General features: G+C 34.0%; 1 protein-coding gene across 1 annotated transcript in view; it reads right to left on the bottom strand.

The window, feature by feature from the left end:
• The window catches only part of LOC117176826 (basement membrane-specific heparan sulfate proteoglycan core protein-like), a 642506-nt gene that overhangs the window by 444051 nt on the left and 182491 nt on the right, over positions 1-15964 (bottom strand). The gene's annotated exons all lie outside the window — the stretch shown is intronic.

The raw sequence follows: 15964 nt of genomic DNA, 5'->3' as shown, positions 1-15964 counted from the left end.
CTAGGGAAGCCAGCAGATAAAGAAGTAGTGAAGGAAGAAGTTGGACAAGGGAGCGATAGGTGAAATGAGGGGAGAGGAAGTAGATGAAGTAGGAGAAATTATGGGGAATTTGGGGAGGAGAAAAAGGGGAAATTAGGAGGGAGTATGGAAAATTAGCAAGTGCAAGAAAGAGAACTGAGTCTAAATAGGGGGAAATTATTGGAAATGAGGGTGAGTAGGGGAGGTTATGTGAAGGATAGAGAAGCGTGGATAAGCAAAAATAGATGATGAATAAGTTGAGGAAGGTGACAAAGGGTGAAATGGAGTGAGATTAGTTGAAGTAGTGGAGTTTAGGAAGTGGTTTTAAGAAAAATGGGTGTAAGTGAGGGTAAGTAGAGGAAATAATTAGAAGTGAAGGTGAGTAGGGGAGGTTAAGTGAATGCCTAGTAAGGGAAATGTTATCTGGGGAAGTGAGGAGAGGAGATGTGGAAGAAGGAAATGTGGGAAAGGAAGAAGAGTAAAACGGGATAGGGAATGTAGGGGAAGACAGGATAGGAAAGTATGGGAGGGGGAGGTTTAAATGACCAAATTAAATTTGTAATAGGCTACAAAACTATTTTTGGAAATAGTAGCAAAATGTACTGTTAAAAGTATGAAACACTGTCAATAGTGGCATGACTCAGTAACTTGCAACCTGTCATATAATTTTTATTTTGAGAATAAACATAAAATGGACAGAAAGGCGTGAGAAGAGCATCTTAAATGCAGTTTATCTGAAATGTGAATCATAGGGAGCAAACATGCATTGCTTATAAATGCGTGTTACATATATGTATCGGAGACTTGGAACACAGAGGACGTATCTCCAAGTAGTCTCACGTGGCTCTCATAAAGAACCAATTCGCACCTAAACACACAATATAAATTCAGGTTCGGTGAGCCATTCCCGCGGATCTTCGTCGTGATTCGTAAACCTAGGGTCTGCAAAATGCCCACATCTTTGAGGTCAACGAGGTCTTGAACGCCAAGCGGAAAATGATGAACCGTGGACAGCTCAAGAGCAGAATTGAGAAATCGCTCTATAAAACAAAAATCCTTAAATGTGGAGACTGGTTACGACCGTTACGGATCTGTCAAATATTTTCGATAAATCATCCAACCGCTTTAAAATATATAAAAAAGAATACATTTAAAACCATGAGGAATTCGTATTTCTGTTTTAAGAGAAATGCTATATTTTTTTATTCTCCGAATAAGTCAAGAGAATTTCGATCAGTCATTTTCCCAGTGTCTTTTATTTTACTTTCAGGGTGACCGCAATATCTTTGTCTTCAAAATTCCCTGACTTTCCCGATAAATTTATCATTTCCCCTGACATTATTATTTATAGACCATTAAAAACCAATACAGCAAGAAATGGAACACTTAAATTTTCAGTTTAAAGAAAACTGCTTTTCAGCCACAAGAAAACGATTTATCAGCAAGTTGAATTCAATGAAAAAAATGAACTTTTAACAAAATAGTTAAATCATCAATCAAATAGATAAATGTTTAAGAAACAAGATTAATTTCCTACCTAAATAGAACAATTTTCAACAAAATATTTTCGTTATCAACCTAAAAGGTCGCTTTTTTAAAAAGAAAATACTTGCCTTTCAAACCAGAACAGAAGATTTTTCAACAATAATGTTAACTTTCAATCAAGAAAAATGGATTTTCAACGAAAAAGTTAATTCCTTAACTCATAAAGAGAAATTGTGAAGCAAAAATTTTCAATTCAATATTTTAATTTTCTACCAAACTGTTGCATTTTTAAACCAAATATACGAATTTTGAACAAACCAGTTGCTTTTTCGACGCAACATGTAAGATTAAAAAAAAATTATATTTGAAATAAAAAACAGTGAAATTCAACTCAAAAAGATAAATATTCCACAAAACAGTTGAATCCTTAACAGAAACTGATTAATTTTTAACCAAGCTTTGCATTTTTAAGAAAGCAGATGAATGTTCAAATAAGAATATTAATTTTTTACAACAAAAAAATCCAACAAAATACATGAATCAGTTTCCAATTTTAAATATCGACTTTCAATTAATGCAAAATGGAACAATTACATTTCGAATATTTAAACAAATACTTGAATTTACAACGAAAATTATCTAATTTTTAATAAGAAAAGATTTTAAGGTAAATTAGCCGTATCTTTTAGAAGACAGTTGATTTTTCAAACGGAAAAGGTAGGTATTCATTTGTCCAAAATTGTATTGTTCCCAAAAAATCATTTCTCCTAAAAATTACCAAAAGGTAACAAAAATACAAATTTTGTACAAAGAAATGATTGTTTTTACAATCGAAAATATGAATTTTTAATAAAGAAAGCTAATTTTCAACAAAACAGTTGAATTTTCAACTAAAAAAAACTGAAGAAATTAATTTTCAATCCCAATAGTTAAATTTTCGGTTAGAAAAAAAAATTTCAACCAAAAAAGATGAACTTTAAACCAAAAAATATTTTCATTTAAATTAAAAAACAGTTGAATTCCAATAAATATATCCGTTTAATTTTCAACCAAGAAATGTTTCCAATGAAGTTTCAATACAAAAATATGAACTCGCAGCAAAAAGTTAATTTTCTACCTAAATAGTTCAATTTTGAACCAAATAATAAAATTTGTAACTAAGCATATTTCGGGGATTTTCAGAGTAAATTTTTCAATTTTCATGTCTTGTAAAAAGCAATTATAGCATATTACAATGATGTTTCACCAATCTGAATACGTTAATGCAAAGTGCTTCTCCAATTTCGCAAAGCTTGCTTTATCGGGTAACACGTGACCGGAAGTCACGTATACTAACAGGATAAATGATCCATAAAAAAAAATTTAAAAGTCTACAATAAATTAATTATTCCCACAATGATCATATTTTTATTGAGGGAATTGCAGGCGAAAGTACGTCTATATCGTTGATCTATCAATTTTTAAATTTGAAATTTCCCCCTTGACCTTTGAACTATGGTCCCATCACCACTGACCTTTGCTTTTTTAAATGAAAATTAATTTTGTAAACGGAAAATTAAACTGTTTCGTTTATAATACATCTGCTCAGTGAAAAATTCAATTTTTATATTGAAAATTAATTTTGTTAAATGCAAATTGAATTATTCTATTTTTGGTTTAAAATACTGACCCTTCTTAGTTAAAAAATTTAACTATTTGATTGAAAATTTATCTAATTTCTTGGAAATTCGTCTTTTACCTATCTTGGTAGAGAATTAACCTTTTTGTAGGAAATACAGCTGTTTAGTTGAAAATTCATGTGTTTTGTTGAAATTTCGTATTTTTCTATAGAAACTCAATCCAATTAATTGAAAGTTCTACTGTTTGGTTGAAAATTCATATATATTGACGAAAATTCATATTTTTTTTATAGAGAATTAAATTTCTTAGTTCAAAGTTCTTGGTTGCGAATACCTTTGGTTAAAAAATCCTTTTTTTGTAGAAAATTGATCTTTTTGGTAGAAAACTGAACTACATATTTGATTCAAAATGTATGCATTTTGTTCCAAATTGATATTTGTTGGTATAAAATTAATCCGTTTGGTTTAAAATTAAACTACTTGGCTTCAAATTGATGTATTTCGTTGAAAGTTCATATTTTTGGTATAAAATTAATTTTCTAGGTTAAATATTCATCTTTCTAGCTGAGAATTCAACAATTTCTATGAAAATACATTTTTTTGTAGGAAGCTCATCTTTTTGGATTAACTTCAACATTTTTTATGACTTTTTTCTCCATTAAATGTAAAATGTAACAGCATCGACTATTCTATTGTAACAGAATCGGCTATTCTCCCCACTTCTTCATCTAGGGATGGGCCTTAGCGTGACAAAGGATTTTAACGCATCCCTTCTGTAGGGAGTCAGTCTGCTTCCTACCTCTTAGCAGTAAAGAAGTTAAATAAAGAAGTCCTGTCTCACAGTTCAGGCACTCATACAAAGAAAAGATCTATTATTTCTCCAGACCATTACAAAACTGGCGATCCTTCCAGGATCCCGTTTACGATATCCAGGGGAAGAAGTATCTACGGAACACCCCCAGTCATTTCAAACAACGAGGATCTTCGACTCGAACCAGGACTCTACGGATTCTGTTCGCAGCCCAGGCAACGACCATCAGAAGCCGAGACTCCCAAGGCATCTACGGAACTTTGGTAAAAGATCTGACGATTTTCCCATCCCAGAGAGAGCCCGCTGAGCCAAGCGATAAGCCTCTGAAAGAAGCGCATCATCGAGCCATGCCTGATTCAGCCACATAGCAGCAGGACGTCTACGGCCGTCGAAGTACAATTGTTATCTACCTGGCTGACACGGAACGAGACGAAAGCAGAAAAAAAGTAAGCATTATTTTAATTTTAAGATATTTACGAATCTTGTTCAGATATTTCCTTAGTAAATAAGTCCTTTTCGCATGCGTCGAACGGTGATTTAATTGCATCGGCGTTTTCGATAAGGCTAAGTGATAAGTAATAAACCGACGATTTACTCTGAATTAACCTTGAGGCATTATTGTAGCACGATCCCGCAAGTGAAGGGTTTAAAAATATCAAATATTGTAAAATTAATAACGCGATTCGCGACAATACCACACACAAACAGAAACTTCTTCGGATTCTGATAGCAGTTCACCGGATTAGACAATCCGTTTAGAACCGCAACCACCATGTCATCAGAAGATTTACGGGAAGGTTTGACCAGTGAAACCACGGATCCACTATTGCTGATCCTAAGCAAATTAAAATTAATCGAGGATGTGCAACGCACCATATGAGCCGACATGAGGATTTTGAACGAGGAAAATTTAAAAAGGGTCAACGAGATAAAGGATCTCTCTAGGATCAGCAATGCCCTTCTAACAGAGGACGAGTCCATTCGAGAACGTGAATCTTCGGACGAGGAAGTAACACCTGGACCATCTAAAAGAACCATTCAGCCCGCTCCCCTAGTCCCGAATTCCTTAGAAAATGGTATATGCCAGCAAACGCCACTCGCACATAACAATACACCGAGAAGCGAGCCGAACAGCAGTGCAACGTCAATGCATGCAACAGGAACCTTTGGGCCCGGTGATCAACCACCGCATTTCTTAACAGCCGATGTCACACACAGCCGAACTCACACAAGTGCGTGCCATGCGACAATGCTCGCTCATAACTTAACACAGAAGGGCAACATATCAGCCAGGCAACGAACAGCTATAGAAGACTTTGAACCTCTCTCAGGCAAAATATATTATCCGCACCGTAGAAGTCCTCAACGGTCACGACGACGTTGGTGTGCACGCCTTCGTTAATACGGTTAAGCGTACGAAGCACAGATGCTCTCAACCAAATCTATTACTAGATTACATCATAACCGAAAAAATTATTAGGAATGCTAAAAGAGCAATTAGGCATTGTTCTATAAACAGTTATGATGATCTATACAGTGCCCTTAGGACGAATTTAGCAACTACAACTACTCTGGAAACTTGTAGAAGCAGATTAGAAGTTCTACGGCAAAATCATGAGACTGTACAAAATTATAATCAAAGATTTAGAAGTGCCTATAACGAGTTAATTTATATAATTCAGTCCGAATACTCGTCCGGAATAGAGCGCAAATTAGCCCTTCAAATGGAGGAAAAATCTGCTACTAAAAGATACGTGATGAACCTCCGAGAAGACGTTAGTAATCAAGTGCGACCTTTAAAGCCAAGATGTTTTAATGAAGCTCAGCAGGAGGCACTTGAAGCAGAAGTGTGGTGTAGAGAACGCCTCCGTACAAAAGTTTTGTCGGCGCCTCGACCGCCACAATCCCACAACAACAGACTACCGATGAGAAGCACAGGATCACCCACAGCACGAAACCAGCAGCCACAAATGCGGAACCAACCCTCCGACGTCCCCTTACAGCAGAGAATTCAAATTACCTGTGACTATTGTAAGAAACCAGGTCACTTTGAGAGACAATGCTCAATCAAACTTAGGCAACAGGGTTTTCACAACGGAACGAACCAGAAAAGACCACCGGGAGTAAGGAATATTCTGGATATGGAGGATTCACAAAACCCGTTAGAATGTTACGGAGTAACAGAGGAAGAGCAAAACCAGCTCGACAACTACGAGGAATCTGCAGAGTTTCAGCAATTAGCGGACGATTACAGTCCATACATGGTAGACACTCAGACGGAACTGTCTACAGATTGTTAGTACATTCCGGAGCCGCGATAAATCTAATAAAGAAATCGGAAGTACCAGCAGAAAGGACACCATTTGATATGAAAAAACGTTTTTCCATGGGGAGTGATATACACCATTCAAATCAAGCGGTAAGAATACCATATTTAGGAAAACTACATCTCTTCCATATCATTGCTGACGATTTTCCCTTACCAGAGGAAGGTATCATTGGCCTGCCTTTTTTTAACGCGTTTGATAAACACCATTTGACTAAGAACTTCCTTTACGTAGACAATAAAAAGTTACGCCTTTATGAGGATGGAACATTTTTACCTGACAATACAGCACAAATAACCCGGATAAAAGTAATTGACAAAGATCAAGACATTTACATAGAAAATGACAAATTAATCCTTGACGGTGTTTACAAAATAGAAAATGAAGAGTTACTTGTACCCCTGTACAATTATGATAAAGACCCGTTGATAATACCACAAAGATGGAGTACGAAGCAATAGAGCAAATTAAAGAAACAAATAGAGTGAGTGCTACTTTAGTGGAAAAAAACCAGGTAAACAGGATTCAAGATTTATTAAGGAAGACTAGATTGAAGCACGTAGAAAAAGCGGAAACTCCTAAATTATGGAAAATAATAGCGGGTTACAGTGATATTTACAACCTTGAAGGAGACCCGTTTCCATGTACTGATCTAGTGGAACATGAAATCGTTTTAAAAACAGGAAAAATAGTAAATTTAAATTCCTACCGTCCTCCTGAATGTCATAAAGAGGAAATAAAAACTCAAATGCATGAATTGAAGGAAAAAGGTGTCATAAGAGATTCAAAATCACCCTTGAATTCACCGATTTGGGTTGTCCCAAAAAAGGAAGACGCGTCTGGTAGGAATAAATGGCGAATAGTAATCGATTTTCGGAAGGTGAATGTAGACACAGAACAAGATGCTTATCCACTACCCATCACTGAATACATTTTGGATCAATTAGGGAATACAAAATTCTTTTCAGCCTTCGACCTCAGCTCTGGGTTTCACCAAATTCCAATGAGTGAGACCTCAAAAAAGTATACGGCTTTTTCAACACCAGAAGAACATTTTGAATTTAATAGAATGCCCTTTGGACTCAAAAATGCTCCCGCTACTTTCCAAAGGATGATGGACAATGCCTTAAGAGGATTGGTAGGAAAAAAATGTTTTGTTTACCTCGACGACATTGTCGTATACGGCTCAACTTTAAAAGAACACAACGAGAACCTAGTAAGCCTATTTGACAGACTGAGAGAAACGGGATTAAAACTTCAGCCTGACAATTGCGATTATTTACGTCCAGAACTCGAATATTTAGGACACTTGTTAACTGAGGACGGTGTAAAACCTAACCCCGCAAAAATACAAGCAGTACCGGATTTTAAACCACCACAGAATGTAACCCAAGTTCAGAGCTTTTTGGGACTCGCAGGGTATTATAGAAAATTTATAAAAAAATTTCTCTCAATTTTGTAAGCCTCTTATAAATCTAACACAGAAGGAGACACCTTTTGACTGGTCAACAAATTGTCAAGAGTCTTTTGAACAAATAAAGGAACTATTATGCTCCGCACCGGTTTTAAGATTTCCAAACTACAAGAAGAAATTCACTTTAACGACAGACGCATCTAATCACGGATTAGGTGCAGTATTATCCCAAAACGGTCACCCCTGTTGTTACATATCAAGGACGTTAAACAAAGCCGAGATTAATTATAATACAACAGAGAAGGAATTTTTAGCAATAGTTTGGGCATGCAAAAACGTTAAGACAGTACCTTCTTGGAAGAAAGTTTACAATTCAAACGGACCATCAGGCATTAATATGGCTACACAACGTGAAAGATTCCTCTTCACGATTGTTAAGATGGAGATTACGTTTGGAGGAATATTGTTACACTGTCGAACACGTAAAAGGAAAGGAAAATAAAGCCGCAGATTGCCTATCTAGATTATTTCCAATTCAACAAGAAGAAGATTCTCTACAAAATAAACCAGAAGAAGTTGAGCTGGACGTGCAAAGAGGGGAGGAATTAATAGGAGAAGAAACAGCAAGTACGTCCAGAGAGGAAAATGTTTTACCACAACCGTCAACAAGTTCTTACCGCCGTCGCATGGATGCAGATCTACTCATCTCGGACGACGAAGAGTTAACGGATGGAAGAGATAATTTACACAAAGAATATAAAGAATGGATTACTAATAGAACACCCAGTAGAGAACATGTAAAACCTAACGCAGGTGGCAAGCTCTGGAGAACCATATCCAAGGAACGGAAAGGAAGTCAAGCAACATCTCTATATAAGTTACCTCAATTTAATGAGACCTAGTGGCTGAAAGTATTAGATAAGATAAATAAAGATGCCATGGCCTGCAAGCTATCTATTTCACGATACCACTTTATAGACCCAATGATCACCCCTTTAGAAAAAAGTGGAAATAAGGGACTACCTCAACCGAAACACTGAAAGTATCGCGATTTCAAATCAAATGACGGTCTGCATGATGATAGTCGATGAGTTGAGAGAAGATATTAACTTATTAATAGACGCAATAAATGACGGGAAAAGCGGAATAATCCCTCAACTTCTAACACCAGGAATCCTGATAAGCGAAATGAAAGAGTTCGAAGATAAATTCAACACTAAATACACCATCCCTTTAAAGATATCTAATTTTCAACATATTATCGGCATCTCAACGATTAACGTGGCTATTTCAAAGAATAGATTTGTCTACTCCATTCATATTCCTATCCCAGAAACAGAGACTTACGAAATTAAACATTTAATACCTATTTCTAAACAAATCCGTTCAGTCTTCCTAGCAATAATCCCAGACTACGAATACCTACTAATGGGACAAGGACACACAACATACGTACCGACCGAGAAAATATCTTTAGATAATTGTAAACACTACGGCGAAATTAAAATGTGCAAACGAATGCAACCCACTTACCTGATGTCAGAAACGCATAGTTGTGAGAATTGCATAATAAGAACGAATGTGAAAAGTATTAGTGACGAATGTAAATATTTAAAATTATTAACATTGCTTTTATACAGCATACTTACGGATATATTTTGATCCCCCAAGAGCTAATTGATGTTGATGTGCTATGTGAATCGGGACACGATAAAATTAAAATTCAGGGTCCAACGAAAATTGTAAGCAAAGATAAATGTATACTAAATGGAATGAATATTGTATTGAAATTAAGTCCAACGAATACTCTTGTCAAAGAAATTCATTATAGAAAGAACTTATTGCTACCATATACTGATGACCAACTAGACTCTAAAAGATAAGTTCGCAGGCTACAAATGCAACGTGCTTGCGCTATTCTCTAAATGTATACCGAGAAAGATTTGTTTCTTCTGTGTCAAAACTGAAGTCACCGCATCTCCAACAGTACATTAGGGATTGTCCATATATTACGTAAGACGGTTTTCTGTTGTTTGAATAAAGACGAAAATAATATTTTTATCAAGTTGAAAAGGACACAGCGATATAAACAAAAGAAAAATGTCTTACGTAATATATGGACGATCCCTTATATCGCTGCTCCTATATTAGATGATAGAGATATGGATTGTAGAATCCAAACTACTGCTGTTCAATTAAGACCTATCAGAAAGGTTTAGAGACCAAACCCGATCTAAAAAGGGGATTGTAACAGCATCGACTATTCTATTGTAGCAGAATCGGCTATTCTCCCCACTTCTTCGTCTAGACATGGGCCTTAGCGTGACAAAGGTTTTTTAACGCATCCCTTCTGTAGGGAGTCAGTCTGCTTCCTACCTCTTAGCAGTAAAGAAGTTAAATAAAGAAGTCCTGTCTCACAGTTCAGGCACTTATACAAAGAAAAGATCTATTATTTCTCCAGACCATTACAAAAACCTTTGTTGCCTAAAAATTCAACTCTTATTCAAAATACAATTTTTTGTTCGAATTTTATGAGGAATAGCTTTATTTAAAGAGATAAAAATACTGAGTTTTAATTTTATAGACAAACAGTTTGTTCAGATTGCAAACGAAAGGTACGTCTAATTCATAAGAGTGAAGCAAAACGACTGTCGACTAAGGTCTTAGGTCATAAAAATGTCCCACTCACGCCCTTTTTAAAACAGTCAGCCCTGTACTCCAGACCATGGCATTCGTCACTTCACACCAAAACCATAAAACTAAACACTTACTTCTCTATGCATTCTTAGAATCGTGAGAGGAGATTAACTTTTGCTTTACAATCTCACGCATTCCAATATTCTTTCTAATACTCAACAAATTTAACTGCTTTTCATTTAAACTGAATATTTTTTCTTCGTAAAGTAGTAACTATTACAATAAATTTTTGTTGAAAATTCAAATCTCCCCCTCCCACCAAAAGGTCTCACGTTATTTTTGGACGTCCCCTAAATATATTTACGAAAAAAGGTTAATCTTAAAAAATTAGGTAAAATAGAAGAAGAGGGGGGGGACTTACGGATTATAACAAGAATGGAGGACGGATGCGTGGGTCAACAATTTAGAAAAAAATGCCTGTAATTGATGTGCGGCCAAAAATATTTTGAGTTTCGAAAGTTGGGTTCGGATCTTGTATAAAGTTTGCAGTTTACGTCATCACATAAGATCATACAGTCATTCGTTTACATTATATAACTTTGAACTCGCTGGTAATGAGGATAATGACATCGCGCCAGACGTTTATTAATCTTAACTCGAGCGACGCTAAATGTTTTCCATGGCACTTATTCAAGAATCAAGTTCCTAGTGATGATGTACTGTGTAAACGTGACTGCGTTCTAGGGTGGTCCAAACATTTATTATTATTTTTTTTATTATTATAATATTTAAAAGTGTATCAAGAACCATTAAGTTTAAAACGTGTTTCCTGTAAGAAAAATACATTTTTGTAACTTTTATTCAATATCGTCAAACTAACTAAATTTAGTTGAAACTTCATTTTTTTTACAATTAGCTATATAATATGAATAAAATGTTACTTTAAAAATAACACCCCCATAAGTCTGTTACATAGGGATCCAAAAAACCCCTGAGTGAAAAAAGTGGCTTTTGCAAATTTTTGGCGCTAATTATGATTTTTTTACGGCATTTCATGCGAATTGTTCCTAATAAATAAAATACTACTTTATACTAATAATATAATGTTCACATCAATTGTTTAAAAAATTTATTTTTAAAACTATTTTTCTATAAGAATAGGGTTAGAAAGTCGCGGTTTTTTCAAACAATTTTCACTTTCTGTCCAATTAATTTTCATTCAGAGTAAGATAAAACTTAACTGATTTTATCAAGAATGATTTTTTAAACAATTTATTATTATTGTTAATAATGCTATCTTACAATAATGCTAGAAACTTGCTAAAAAGCTGCGATTTGATCTTAATCTAACGATTATTTTTGTTCACTTTCTAGTAAAAGAGTCAACTTGAATTATTTATCACTTCATTCTAATTGAAAGCGGAAAAAAGTTTAAAATTGAAGAAAAAATGTGCCCGCCTGGCTGGTACAATCTCATTGCGCGCTAGGCGCACGACTCGCAATTTTGGGCGCGCCTGGGGCGCGCGTCTGTTGAATCTCGCGTTTCGCGCTCGATAATGGATTACGCGCTCAATTATTGGCTACAATCCTTTTTTCAAATATTCTTCTCTATCTTGCGTTGTTTTTCTGAACATAGGATTTTTTTCCATATTATTTTCGATGAATGAAACAAAAACTCCTACACGAGTTTTCTTTTAGTTCTATTGAAAAATGTTTAAAAGAAACTTTGAAGAATTTTTCAAAAGCTATAGTAAACACAATAAAAAAATGTAATAAATTGTAACAAATTTGTAGCTTTTTTTGGGTGAACAACTTTTGTCTATGAATTGGTTTTCGTACTTTTGCCGGGTTTTCAGAAAATTTTAATTTTTAATTTCTAATGTAATTTTTATGATTAAAAACAGAGATACGCGTTTTATAAAAAAGTGATTTATAGAACATTTTTATATATCTTTTAGGTGTACAATTTTTATTAAATAATTTTTTTTCATAACATGCCGACACAATAAATATTTTCGAACATGGGGAAAGAATAATTCTTCTAGGAGATATGAACGGATGGGTGGGCATCCAAAATCAGGATACAGAAAGAGTAATAGGTAAATATGGGGATCGAAGAACAAACTATAACGGAGATAAATTAGTTGGTCTATGCTTAGAAAGGAGTCTGTTTATTACAGATACTTGGTTTAGGCATAAAATGATCAACATGTACACCTGGTCTAAAGGAAATAGCCACAGTATAATTGACTTTGTTGTTGCGGATGAAAGATTAAGAGGTTAGTCAAAGATACAAGGGTCATGAGGGGTTCTGAATGCAAAACTGATCATTACCTTCTGATCACCAAAATTAGCTAAGGTCGGAGATGGAGAAAAAACAGAACCAAGAAAACAAAGCAAACGCGAATATAAATTGAGAACCTACAGAAACCGGATGTGCGAATAGATTTCCAAAATAAGATAATTTAAAGCATAGATAAGGCAACCTGTTAGGCACTTATAAACAACAAAGATATAGAGGGCGCATGGATTAAGTTCCGTAATATCATTGGTATGTGTACGATCGAAGTGTGTGGTACCGCGGTCGTAGAAAGAATGTCTGGTGATGCGTGGTGGAATGATGAAATTCAGGCTGCCCAAAAAGCAAAGAAAGAATCGTACAGGAGAACTTTAAACATCGCAGGTCTTAGCGATAAGGAAATAAATAGACGTATAAATGATTACAAACACAAAAAGAGATAACTCAAACAATTAATTAAGGAAAGTAAAGATGAAATTAAAGGAGATGACGAGAAGAAAATACAAAACGACTTTGAACGAAGAAAAAAACTGCTTTATGAAAAAATGAAGGGAAACAAAACTACAGAATTTGTCAACGTGAGAAATAGTAGGGGGAAATGGTATATGATGCGGACGGAATACTAGAGGCTTTCAGAGTCTATTTTAGGAGAAAGTCTGTGTCACTGAGGTTAGGGATATAATTAAGAACTTGAAAAAGGGTAAGGCTACCGGTGTAGACTGTATTAACGCTGAAATACTTAAACACGGTGGCGCGTGCATACCACATAGACTGTGCGAATTGATAAATTTATGTTTCGAGATGGGAGACGTCCCAGACGATTGGAAAGAAGCGATTATCGTACCAATATACAAGAGAAAGGGAGATAAAAGCGAGTGCAATAATTACAGAGGGATTAGCTTATTAAGCACCGTAAGTAAAATATATTCAAAAATACTTATTCGTAGGGTAATAAAAATAACAGAAGCAAAAATTTGGGAAATCCAAAGTGGGTTTATACCAGGAAGGTCATGTACGGATCAAATATTTCGCTTAAGGCAATGTGACGAGAGAGTCACATGACCAAACCTGGTTTTCAATTTTTCTGTCCCAACTTACGTCTAAACGAAATGAGGGATCACTCTAAAAGTTTGGGAAATAAAAGAGGAGGTAATAAAGTTCATGTCTCTGCTTTGTTCCGGAGGCAATTTTGAAGAAAAAAAAATTTCGAAGAAAATAAAAGTAAATGGCAGCGTGCCCAGAGTTAGACCGTGGAAGAAATTGTTAGAATGTGTGAATGAGACGTAAAAGAAGCTATAGAGAAGTATGCCAGGACAGAAAAGTATGGCGGCAAATAGTTACTTAAAAGATATAAAATAGTTTAACTTTGAACAAAAGAGACATAATGTTTTCTTTTTCCTCTTTTTCTAATCTTTTCTTTCAATTTAACAAAATTCTAAAAAATCTAACAATTTAACAAAAAAAGATCAAATTTCTAACAAAAGAGATTAATTTTCAACCATGAAAGAATTTTTATTTCAGAGAGAAAAAACGTTGAACTACATTGTTGTGTTTACAAGCGAAAAGGCGAATTATTTATAAAACAGTGACTACGAAAGTAACAGATACTACTAGGAAAGTAACAGATTTTTCAACCCAAAAAGACCAATTTTTTTAAGTAATTGAATTTTTAAACCAAAGAGACGAATTTTGTACAGGATACATGAATTTTCAACCTAAAAATATTAATCTTCAACATGAAAGTCAATTTTCAATCAAAAATGGAATATTTAAATCTTTATTTTATTTTTTTCAAAAAAGTAGTTGAATCTTCAACCAATAAGTTGAATGTTTGATAAAGTAGTTTAACCACGTGATTGAATTTTCAACTAAAAACGATCAACTTATAGCACAAAAAAAATTAGTTAAATTTTTAGTTAAGAAAACTATTTTTCAAAAAAAAAACGAATTTTCAATAAAATAGTTTAATTTTGAATCCGTAAAATTAATTTCTAACAAAGTAGTTCTACTTTCAAACAAATAGTTGCATTTCCAATCACAAAATGTTGTGATTCTCAATTAAAATTTAATTACTTTAATTTTAAACTAAAAAAGATCCATTTTCAAACTTAAATGCAATAGTTACATTTTTTGTTGAAAAAGTTCATTATAAAAAACGAATTTTCAACCAAATAGTTAAATCCTTAACAAATAAAATTACTTGTTAATTTAAATCAACATTTTTTGACGTATTATAAAACATTTAAATGGTTTTTAGTTTTATTTTTTAGTTCAAAAACTCAAATTTTAAAGAAAAATATTTAATAAAAAAGGAATGAAATAAGTTTTGAAATGAAAAAAAATCTTTAATGAATAAGCGTTATAAGATAACAATTAAAACTTTTACTGTTTAAGTTTTCACGATATTTACTGACTGCTATCCTTTCTTTATTTGCGACAAAATCATTCCAATAAATGTTTCGAAACCTTATCAAATATTCTCAGAATCGTAATATGAACATTTTAGGAGTCATTTTGAAAAATAACCATTTTTATAATATCACCATACAGTTACGATGCTCTATAAAACGTTAATAATGTATTGTTTATACTTGTATAATTATTTATGGTAATTAATAATTATTATGGTATTAATGAGAATTCTGGATCAATCTGAAAATTCTCTATCTCTTCCACACACTACTGCTTTCCCCAACCGAGTGAGACACGCCTATCCCGAAAGGGAAATGGCTTAATGGTGTAATCAACTACAATTAATGCTTGTTTAAAAAAATGTAAATGTACTTTTTTACAACGATTGGCGTTCCAAAGGTACGCTCGAATTCGGTTAAAAGAACTCTTCATGTACATGGGCTATTTCATATCAGGAACTCTGTTTGCAAAATGACGAGATCAACAGAAAAAAATCTGGTCAGATACATTTTTCTATCAGGATCTGAAGACTGAGGCAGTCCCAAATCCTGAAATTCATGTATATTTAATCTTAAATGCTGATTAATATAGTAAAATTCGTTTTCTCATAGCGAATCCAACCATAAGGGAATCATTTTTATAAGGATGCAAATTTACGAAATTAGAATGCTGAAAACTAAATTGAGTAACTTTTATATTAAATTTACTGAATTTTCATTAACAAATTGAAACGGTAGCATTGGCAACTGCGCACTTCTCGCTTCTTGGACGCGTTCAAAGCGTACAAAGCATAGTGGATGCGGTATGCGGCAAAGGACGCCTACTAATGAGACGACATATTTTATATTAAAATGAATAAACCGAAAACATTTTAAGTACTTCGAAATTTTTGATACAGTAACTGAAAATTACTAAATTGTAACAAAATTTTCAAAAATATGT

The sequence above is a fragment of the Belonocnema kinseyi genome, chromosome 7, assembly GCF_010883055.1.
Source record: "Belonocnema kinseyi isolate 2016_QV_RU_SX_M_011 chromosome 7, B_treatae_v1, whole genome shotgun sequence".
In the NCBI taxonomy this organism is placed as follows: domain Eukaryota; kingdom Metazoa; phylum Arthropoda; class Insecta; order Hymenoptera; family Cynipidae; genus Belonocnema; species Belonocnema kinseyi.
Note: the sequence above shows the minus strand (reverse complement) of the source record. Positions and strands in the feature narration are given on the sequence as shown.